Below are 11,219 nucleotides of genomic sequence, written 5' to 3' on the forward strand. Positions count from 1 at the left end.
CAGGCCTCTCACTGCTGTGGCCTCTCCCGTTGCGGAGCACAGGCTCCGGGCGCGCAGGCTCAGCGGCCACGGCTCACGGGCCCCGCCGCTCCGCGGCACGTGGGATCTTCCCGGACCGGGGTACGAACCCACGTCCCCTGCGTCGGCAGGCGGACTCCCAACCACTGCGCCCCCAGGGAAGCCCGATTCTTTTTTTTTTCCTTCTTCTTCTTCTTCCTTTTGGTCTCACCACACAGCTTGTGGGATCTCAGTTCCCCGACCAGGAGCTCAACCCGGCCCATGGCAGTGAAAGCACAGATCCTAACCACTAGACCACTAGGGAATGCCCAAACATGACTTGATTCTCATAGGAAGCCTGGAGCAGGGATTGGGTGGGGAGAGAGGTGGTCAGCTTTTTATCTGGAGAAGAAAAAGCAGGGCTTCTTTTTTCTTCTCCAAGCTGGTCGCCTGGTTTCTCACCCCTCCTGCATTGGTGTGCGGGGAAGGAGAAGGACATGGAGAAAGACAGCCCTTTAGCAACTAGATGGCTTATGAGCCCTTTCTTCTATGAGCCTGATTGGTATGAAACGCTCTTTTCTTCTTGAATGCTTTTGTGAGGTTTTTCGAGATCCCTCCGCCGACCAAATGCTGGGAATCTCTCATCTGTAGTTCCCTTACCTCAGGTGATGGACTCTCTCCTGTCTCATCTCTTTGCTGTTTTCTCAGTTGCTGGCTGCCCTCTTAGGTTCATCATTAGCTCTATTCTCTGGAGATCCTTTCACTCTTCCAAGCGGGTCCTCCTGAATAGTTCTTAAATTGATCCTATGCTGCTTGTTCGTTCTCTCTCTGTCTCTGTCCCTCTCTGTCTCCCTCACACACACACACAGACACACACACACAGACACACACACACTCACACTGGTTCAAACCCGTTTCCCAGCAAACACTTATGCATCCTTTTCTCCAATAAATTCCAGGAGCGTTGGTCAATCCCAATGCAGCCACTCACCACAACAGCCAGTGTATCCATTCCAGGTATGAGGTAGACATTAACCCACTGTGTCTCCCCCTCAAACATTAGGCAACACATATTACCCCACCAAAGGGTCTCCTTAAAGCCCCTCTCTCTTGACTTGAGGTCAAGGCACTTCATGGCCTTTTCAACAGAGCTTTCTTAAATAAATCATATCTAAGGAAAGCTTTGTCTAAACTCTATCCCTCAATCCTTTTTCCCCATACTGTGAGTCAGAGTCACAAAACTCATAAAATTGGTTTGGAGCCATTTCTTTCTGCAAATCCTATAGAAAAGTCTATCTCACAAGTCATTTTGGTATCTGGTATCTATTAGTGTCTCGGCAGAAATTTCAATTTTAACATCCAGTTACAGAATAAACAGTGTGAAGAGGCTATTTTTTCCCCTCAGCCAACACTTGGAAGTACCCACAGACTCAGCAATAAGGAACCCTTCTCTGGTAGTTTTGGATTTGCAGAAAGCTTCAGAATCACTTTTTACTGAAGGCTAGTGTGTCGACAGCATTTATTGGGAAACCACCATGTGCCCTCAAGATAGCTATGATGTGTAAAATACCATTTCTGTTTTTTCCCCAGGAAAAGAGCTAGAGATGCAGAAAGATGAAGTGGCTTGCCTAGAGACATTAATGAGTTGTTAGAACTTGAGAAAGAACTTTATTATTGTGTGATCAGCCAACTGACTACGCCTGTTAACAAACATGTGAGAATTCAACCTAGTAACTTCTTTCCGTCCCACAGGCCCATAGGCTGAGGTTGAGGTTGAGCTGAAAGACAGAACTGTTGGTGATCTAGGATCAGAAGAGTCAAGGAAAGTCTGGAAATTTCGTCCTTGGAGCAGAAAGTAAAAGCCTTCAGGAGCCAGAGAGTACCAAAGGTGGAGGGCAAAAGATCACTGGACTAAATCATATCAGCAGACTGGATTTCAGAAGAATGAATGCACCAGGGACAAGAAGAACTTAAAGTTACAGCAAAGTTCCTTCATCTTGGAGGGTTCTTTCACATTCCTTGTTCAAACATGAATCGCCCTCATGAAGAGGAGATCTACCTTGGAGATGACCACAACTCACTCCTCTCAGGAGACCTCAGATGTCTACTGAGGAGCTCACTGGCCTAGCTTTCTGCTTCCCCACTTACATCCATCTTGCTTCAGATGAACCTTCCCATGCTCAACCTTCCCATTCTCTCTCTCTCTCGCTCTCTCTCTCTCTCTCTCTCTCTCTCTCTCCCCCCCCCTCTCTCTCTCTCTCTCTCAGAGAATGGCAGCTACTCATTAAACCTTTTCCTTGACTTTCTGAGCACACCCCTGGATCACATGTTCAAGCATCTCTTGAGATTTGGTGTGGTCTTGTGACTAAGTCCTAGCATGGCATTGGGAACAGTTGTGTACCACTGTCATATCTGGCCCATAATATCCTCCCACATGTTACCCTCTATGTTGTTTCCCTTTCTACCGACTTGATGCGAATGAACTCAGCAAGCTTGGAAGCTACATGCTGCATATGCGTCTAACATCATGGAAGAAGCCTGGGTCGCTGAATCACTGCTTGGAGGATGGCTGCCCACCAAGTGGACCACCCATTTTGGACTTAACATGAGCAAGAAACAACTATTATGTTTGAAACATAACGTATGTTTGGATTTATATGTTACAGCATTTAGGGTTACCTTAACCAATACAGATACCCTGAGAAAAGTTGTTGGACTGATATACATCTCAGCTTGGGTTTTAGCTGAGAAGTTTAGAATAAATATTGTAAATGACTTTGAGCTTCTTTAGGGCAGAGTCCATATTCTAGTTATCTTTGTATCCTCCTAATAATAGTTCTTGAAAGAATATCACGTATAGTAGGAATTCAATAGCTATTTGCTTAAAATGTTCAAGTCTTAAACAGAAGTATTGGCTGTGAAAATATTGATGAGCCCTTATTGGGCTAAATGAAGCCATATTAAATAAATGAATGGATGAGTGAATAAATGGTGTAGTTTGGTGGAAATAAGTCCCACCTGAGGAGTTACAGAGAAATTTGCTCATCTGTAAACTGAAGATTATAACATATTGCCCTTATTATCAAATCAGACAATAGACTTCCAGGTATTTAATATCTAAATTTCTAAGTGCTAGACACATGCAAGCTCTCCAGTATAATTTGAATATGTTACTTTATGTTTTGGTATTATGTTGGCAGTATGCTGATTATAGGGTTAAAGCTCAAGGAAAGAGAGTCAGCTGTGAAGCACTTTTGAACATCTTGGGGAAAATTAAAAAGTTGTATTTGTGTCCTAAAGACTTTAGACCTCTCAAAATTCCAAATCTCTACTAATTTTTAGGCAAAATAATGCCCACCGTTTGCCACTGGACCCAAGAGAGCATCTTTGCATCAACAGTGCCCTGCAATCATGAGCATCTATTTGCCTTCTCTATCTCCCTAGGGAGTACCTGCCACTTCTTAGGTTCCTGCTTAGTGATCAGAGTCAGAAAAGGATTAGGCAACACTACCATGCCAACTACTATGGAAGTTCATTCAGTTCCGTATTACCTGATTGAAATGTCAGAGTGTTTGAACACTGGCAGCCACATGAAAAGACATTTGGACATGTCTGGAACAAAGCTGGCAGAGAACGACCAGAGGGAATGTTCCTGTAAAATGAAGAACATCCAATGATCGAGGGAATGGTTCTGTGTTGACTTTTTGTCAGAAGTCTGAGAATGTGGATTGGACAAAAGTGGCTGCCCAGTGTGCCAATGGTAATGCTAACCCCTCACCAGCTGAAGTTGGGAGATATATGCAGCGGGCTTCAGTGGCTGCACTGATCACTGAAAGAATATTTCTTGTATTGGCTGAGCAAGCAACCATCACCAGGGGTCAAGAGATTTCCTGTGAGTTCAATGTAAGATCACCCCTCCCTTAGTCCCCCAGTTACATCAGAAAGAGGAAGCCTGCATGTTAGGAGCAAGGTTTCCTTTATACAGGCTTCATTCTCCACCAAGTAAGAGGGAAGGGATAGCTTCCAAATTCCATATATTCCCATCACCCCTCTTGAATGCCTGATCTTACAAGCACTATCTGCTTTGGAACATCAAGTTTTATATTCCTGTTCATGTCAGTCACCAGGAGGAATCAAGGGCTCCAGGCCCTCTCCCATCCCCTGGCGTCTAATCTCCTTATGGCTCTAAACATTCCTCTTTCTGTCACTATCTCCTCTCCCTCTGCTCCATCTCCTGAAAGGACTGGAACTTTCTGTCAGGCATCTATCAATCGTCAGTCAAGTCCCCTATATCCCCTCACACTTCCTTGTCTATTCCCTTCATTTTCTTGCTCCAGCTGAAACTTAACCTCTCCTCGGTGGAGGCTGTTTTCTCTCCCAGATCCTTCATATCACTGGGTCTAGATGTGAGGTAGTGTCATCCTTCCGCTTCATTATCTCTTTCAGATCATTCTTCCTTACTCCTTCCTAAAACTACACAGCTGGGATGACCTCCATACTGCTAAATCTAGCGGTCCATTCTGAGTCTGCATTTTAGTTGGTAGATCAGCAGCATTTTACCCAGTTGAGCACTCTCTTCCTGTTGACACACTTTCTTCACTTGGTTTCCAGGAAAACACACTCTCCTGCTTGCTTGCTATCTTATTAGTTGCTTCTTCCCCATCCCTTGGCTGCTTCCTCCTCATCCCACTGGCCTCTAAATGAAGCCACAGGGCTTAATCATTGAACTTCTCCTTTCTGGATGCACTCACTGCCTTGATGGTCTCATTCAATCTCATAATTTTCTATACTCTCTATATGCCCCTGAGTCCCTACCTTATATCTCCATCTCAGACCTTCTCTTGAACTTCAGATATATCCATCCGGGTGCCTGCCTGACATCTCCGTCTGGATGTTAATAGGCATTTCCCATGCAAATTAACTGAGCTTCTGATCTTTTTCTCCAAACCTCTTCCTATTGAAGTCTCCCTCCCACCATCAAAGTCAGTTTATGACAATCCCAATCTTCTAGACATTCAGGCCAGAAACCTTGAAGGCATCCTTGACTCTTTTCTTTTTCACACTGCACATCAAATTCATCAGAAAATCCTGACGGACCTTCTTTCAAAATATATCTGCCATCTGACCATTTCTTACCAGCTTTACTACTATAACTCTGGCCCAAGCAACTGTTATTTCTCACTTAGATTGCTTCAATAGCCTCTGTTACTTCTGTCCTTGTCTCTTTCGTTTCTATTCGAAACACAGCAGCCAAAGTAATCCTATCAAACATAGGTGGAACCTGTCGTTTCTTTGCTTACAACCCTACAATGACTTCCTAGCACACACTGTGTAAAAGTCAAAGTCCCTACAATAATCTGTCAGGCCTTACGAGTTCTAGTCAAGTCACCAAATCTCTAACCTCATGTCCTACCACTCAAGACCCCAAAGCTTTCTTGTCATTTTCTGACCATTCCAGGCACACTTCTGCCTTAGGGCCTTTGCATCTGCTCTTTGCTCTGCATAGAATATTCCCTCTCTAAGTATTCATATGGCATACTCCCTCACCTCCTTCAGGTCTATCTAAAATGCAATCATCACTCCATTTTTGACACACTCTATCTCCATTCCCTGCTTTATTTTTCACCTCAGCACTTATTGCTATCTATAAGTAGCAATACTAGATATTTTACTTATTTATCTTTTTGATAGTTTGCCTCTTCCACTGAAATGTAACTGGCATTTGGGTAGGGATTTTGGCCTATTTTATCCACTGTTGTATACCTAGGACCTTGAAGTAGGCTGGTACATAGTAGGTACTCAATAAATGTTTGTGGAAATAATTACCTTACAACATACCAAGTGCATAGTAGGTGTTTAGAAGGTGTTCATTGAATATTGTGTAACTTCTCTTCATTGGCCAGAAATCCAGTACAGGACCCCTCCTGCTCCCAGAATCTTAGTTAGCACCTTAGCCAGTGACCCATATTCAGAATCTATATCCTTCCTCAAATGCAGCTTCCATGAGCATTACCTGGGTTGTGTCACCATCTTGCTCACACATCAGCTAGCATTCTACCCATACTTACCATGTGGTTTGAGTTACAGTGACACTTTATATTATAGCATTTCTTTCTTTAGTGTTCATATTTAGGGTCTGAAGTAGTACCAGGAGACTACAATCGTTCTGGAAGAGCAAGGTTGAGACCCCACACCAATATTCATAATGGATCAGACCATTCCCAAATGACCTCTAAGTCAGTCTAATTGTGAACTAGCCCCCATGATTTGGAGAACTGCTGGGAGACAAAATCATGGCCAGAGCTCTAGAGCCTTACTATTCCTTTGGGTGCCCAGAACCTCTTAGGAACAGATTATTATAGCTTTAATGTCATTAACCTTTATTGAGTTCTTACAGTGTGCCAGGCACGGTCCTGTACACTTTACATGATTAACTCATAGAAGTCTCTCAACAACCTAATGAGGTGGGAGCTATTGTTATCCTCATTTTATAGGTGAGAAAACTGAAGCCCAGAGAGTTCAGCGCCTTCTAAAGTCACATAGTTTGAAAGTGGAAGAGACTGGATTCCAACTCAAACAATAATCACGGCCAGTGTACCATGGGACGTTGTAGTCCAGACATTATCAAGCTGTGATCTAGATCGAGGAGTCCTATTCATATCACTTCCTTCTCTAGTAGACGAGAGAAAAGGAGCAGTAACTGTCTCCCACCCTGACTATGTGGGAATTGGCCTTTCTCGCTTCATGCACATTGAAATGGTGGGCGGGGGTCCATTCCCAGCTTTTGGTATCAGACAAACAAAGATGAGATGCACTTTTCCACCTTTCACGCCAGCTCATACTTTAATGGTTGGAAATTTCAAATCACATCCCAGGCTTCTTGGAACTCAAAATTGAGTTATCTGACTCTGTAAAATGTAACTTTTTCACTTAAAATGATTTGCCCAAGGGGCCTCTGGGATTTCAAATATACTTAAAAGCAACAACTGTGTTGAATCACAGAAGCATAAGGGATTGCATTTCCGCTGGAGAACACCCAGGATGTTTTAAAGAGAGGGGGAAATGTTTGAAGTTCAACAAGCTTTGAGTTTCATCCCACCCACCACATCTGAAAACTATTCGAGTCATTTGATTAAGGCAAACTACAGCTGGATTCCCTCATTCCTGATGTTCTTGTGGCTTTATTGCCTTGACATTGAGATGCTATCTCTATAGGAACGTTTGCACCAATATCTTCTAACCCCTTTTTACAGGAATCAGGAAGAGCCCATTTTCCAAAGGCTATCTGGAGGAGGGTGGCTGGGGGTGGCTGGGAGCAACTACCCCATCAACAGAAGGCTAGACTTCTCACAGCAGTAGATACAGCTCTGGACAAAACAGTGACGGGGAATAGGCTTATCCAGGTACTGAGCTGCTTTCAAAAAAGTTCCAAAAATATATTAATAATTCTATAATTAATATAATTTGACTTTAGGAAAATTACTTAACCTCTCTAATTAGGTGTTACTTTCGTTACTATTAAATAGGGATGACACTAGCTACCTAGGAGGGTTATGGTGAGGATTAAATGAGAAAATACTTATAAGGTGCTGGGGACAGTGCTGGACACACAACAAGTATTCAGTAAATGTAAGTTATTACTACTGTTGTGTTGTTACTGCCTGTCCCACAAATGTCCATTGTACTTTACTATTTATTAAAACCTGCTTTCAATGAATTTGGTAAAGTAGCAGGATACAAAATTAATGCACAGAAATCTCTTGCACTCCTATACACTAATGATGAAAAAACTGAAAGAGAAATTAAGGAAACACTCCCATTTACCATTGCAACAAAAAGAATAAAATACCTAGGAATAAACCTACCTAAGGAAACAAAAGACCTGTATGCTAAAAACTGTAAGACACTGATGAAAGAAATTAAAGATGATACAAACCGATGGAGAGATATACCATGTTCTTGGATTGGAAGAATCAAAACTGTGAAAGTGACTATACTACCCAAAGCAATCTACAGATTCAATGCAATCCCTATCAAACCTACCAATGGCATTTTTCACAGAACTAGAACAAAAAAATTTCACAATTTGTATGGAAACACAAAAGACCCCGAATAGCCAAAGCAATCTTGAGAAAGAAAAACGGAGCTGGAGGAATCAGGCTCCCTGACTTCAGACTATACTACAAAGCTACAGTAATCCATACAGTATGGTACTGGCACAAAAACAGAAATACAGATCAATGGAACAGGATAGAAAGCCCAGAGATAAACCCACGCACATATGGTCACCTTATCTTTGATAAATGAGGCAAGAATATACAATAGAGAAAAGACAGCCTCTTCAATAAGTGGTGCTGGGAAAACTGGACAGCTCCATGTAAAAGAATGAAATTAGAACACTCCCTAACACCATACACAAAAATAAAATCAAAATGGATTAAAGACCTAAATGTAAGACTGGACACTATAAAACTCTTAGAGGAAAACACAGGCAGAACACTCTATGACATACATCACAGCAAGATCCTTTCTGACCCAGCTCCTAGAGAAATGGAAATAAAAACAAAAATAAACAAATGGGACCTAATGAAACTTCAAAGCTTTTGCACAGCAAAGAAAACCATAAACAAGACGGAAAGACAACCCTCAGAATGGGAGAAAATATTTGCAAATGAAGCAACTGACAAAGGATTCATCTCCAAAATATACAAGCAGCTCATGCAGCTCAATATCAAAAAATCAAACAACCCAATCCGAAAATGGGCAGAAGACCTAAATAGACATTTCTCCAAAGAAGATATACAGATTGCCAACAAACACATGAAAGAATGTTCAACATCACTAATCATTAGAGAAATGCAAATCAAAAACTACAGTGAGGTATCACCTCACCCCAGTCAGAATGGCCATCATCAAAAAATCTACAAGCAATAAATGCTGGAGAGGATGTGGAGAAGAGGGAACAGTCTTGCACTGTTGGCGGGAATGTAAAGTGATACAGCCACTATGGAGAACAGTATGGAGGTTCCTTAAAAAACTAAAACTAGAACTACCACATGACCCAGAAATCCCACCACTGGGCATATACCCCGAGAAAACCATAATTCAAAAAGAGTCATGTACCACAATGTTCATTGCAGCTCTATTTACAATAGCCAGGACATGGAAGCAACCTAAGTGTCCATCGACAGATGAATAGATAAAGAAGATGTGGCACATATATACAATGGAATATTACTCAGCCATAAAAAGAAACGAAATTGAGTTATTTGTCGTGAGGTGGATGGTCCTAGAGTCTGTCATACAGAGTGAAGTAAGTCAGAAAGAGAAAAACAAATACTGTATGCTAACACATATATATGGAATCTAAAAAAAAAATGGTTCTGAAGGACATTGGCACAGGACAGGAATAAAGATGCAGACGTAGAGAATGGACTTGAGGACATGGGGAGAGGGAAGGGTAAGCTGGGACGAAGTGAGAGAGTGGCATGGACTTATATATGCTACCAAATGTAAAATAGATACCTAGTGGGAAGCAGCCACATAGCACAGGGAGATCAGCTTGGTGCTTTGTGACCACCTAGAGGGGTGCGATAGGGAGGGTGGGAGGGGGATGCAAGAGGGAGGAGATATGGGGATATGTGTGTATGTATAGCTGATTCACTTTGTTATAAAGCAGAAACTAACACACCATTGTAAAGCAATTATACTCCATAAAGATGTTTAAAAAAAAAAAAAGCTGCTTTCAGATGTTTTGTTCACCTAAGAAGTAAATGAAAATACTTCAGTCTTACCTCCTTTCCTAAATTCTTGATCAGCACCTGACATGGAACTCAGTGAGCAAGGAATAATTAAATATGGGTCCTCCCCAGAAGCAAGTTTGTTCCAGGCATGTCCAGCCCTCCACAATGAGGCTACAATATAGTGGAAAGAGCGCTTGCTTTGGGGCCAGATTTGCAGGTCAAATATAAGGAAACCTATATAACTTTGGAACCTTGGACAAGTCACTTCCACTCCTTGGGCCTCCTTATAACAGATGAAAAAACTTAGGGGGGTCTTAGATCAGTGTTCTTCAAATCTTTTTTTGGCCATAGAACTATTTATTCAAATCAACTCTCACAGGGAAATACCATGTGTTCATCAGATGAAATGGATTTGGGAGGTGAGTTTCTGGATCTCCTCTCCCCAAGCCTTGGGAGGCTTCTGTGACTCCCTAGGCAGTGCAAAATATGCAGTAGTACTGCATACTACTCAACAACAGGATCACCAAAATCCCTTCTGGGTCTGATGTCCTAGGCACGTTACCTTCTTTCCTTAAACATCAGGCTGGATTCCCATCATCCTCTGAACCTGCTCTGCTTATACCTACCTTTCATCTTGAGGTTCCTCATACTTGAAAGGTATTCTGGTTTCTCCTTCCCATTGGGTCTATATCAGTGGTCACAGTCTCTCACCCTTAGACCATTTTAATGGCAGACTTCTTGCAATTGATCACAATGTTAAAAAATATATATTAAAATATCTCTAAGTGAACATGCATTCTCCAGTTCCTGGTAGGCCCCACTACGCCCTACTACTTGCTCTCATCGAAGTCAAGCATGTGTATTACTTGCCTGACCCCCAAAGGTGTCCAAATTTGTGATGTCAGATCTGTCACATGTCATTCAAGGTCCTGCTCAGGTTTAGCGTTCAGACTCCTCTTGTACCCCTCAGCTCTAGAATCTTCTTGTACTTACAGTATGGTTGTAAAGATAAAAATAACAAAAACAAAAAAAGTAGAGAATAACTTCGAGTTTAATTTTGGAGAACTAATTATAAAAAAGAGAGCAGCTGGTCAACTTCTTCTGGCTCTCTTACGACAACTTACAACAAATATGCAATCTTTTCTTGATTGAGTAGTCAAATACATGTTCATGGAATAGAATTAATTTGAAAAGATTTGGTTTAATAATTATAATCTGCAGTATATTAAGGTGACACTAATTTCAATTAAAATATGTCTCGAATCTTCAAAGGCTTAACAGAATAGAATTTAATTTCTTACATACAAGCCCAGTGTGGGTGTACTTAGTATATGGATAACTTTTTTAAAAGTTTTATTTTAAAAGAATTTTAGGCTTATAGAAGAATGACAAAGACAGTGTGGAGGGTTCTCAGCTACCATTTCCCCAGTTTTTCCTAATATTAATGTTATATAATTGTGCATTTATTAAAACTATGGA

The sequence above is a fragment of the Lipotes vexillifer genome, unplaced genomic scaffold, assembly GCF_000442215.2.
Source record: "Lipotes vexillifer unplaced genomic scaffold, Lipotes_vexillifer_v1.1 scaffold1224, whole genome shotgun sequence".
NCBI lineage: Eukaryota > Metazoa > Chordata > Mammalia > Artiodactyla > Lipotidae > Lipotes > Lipotes vexillifer.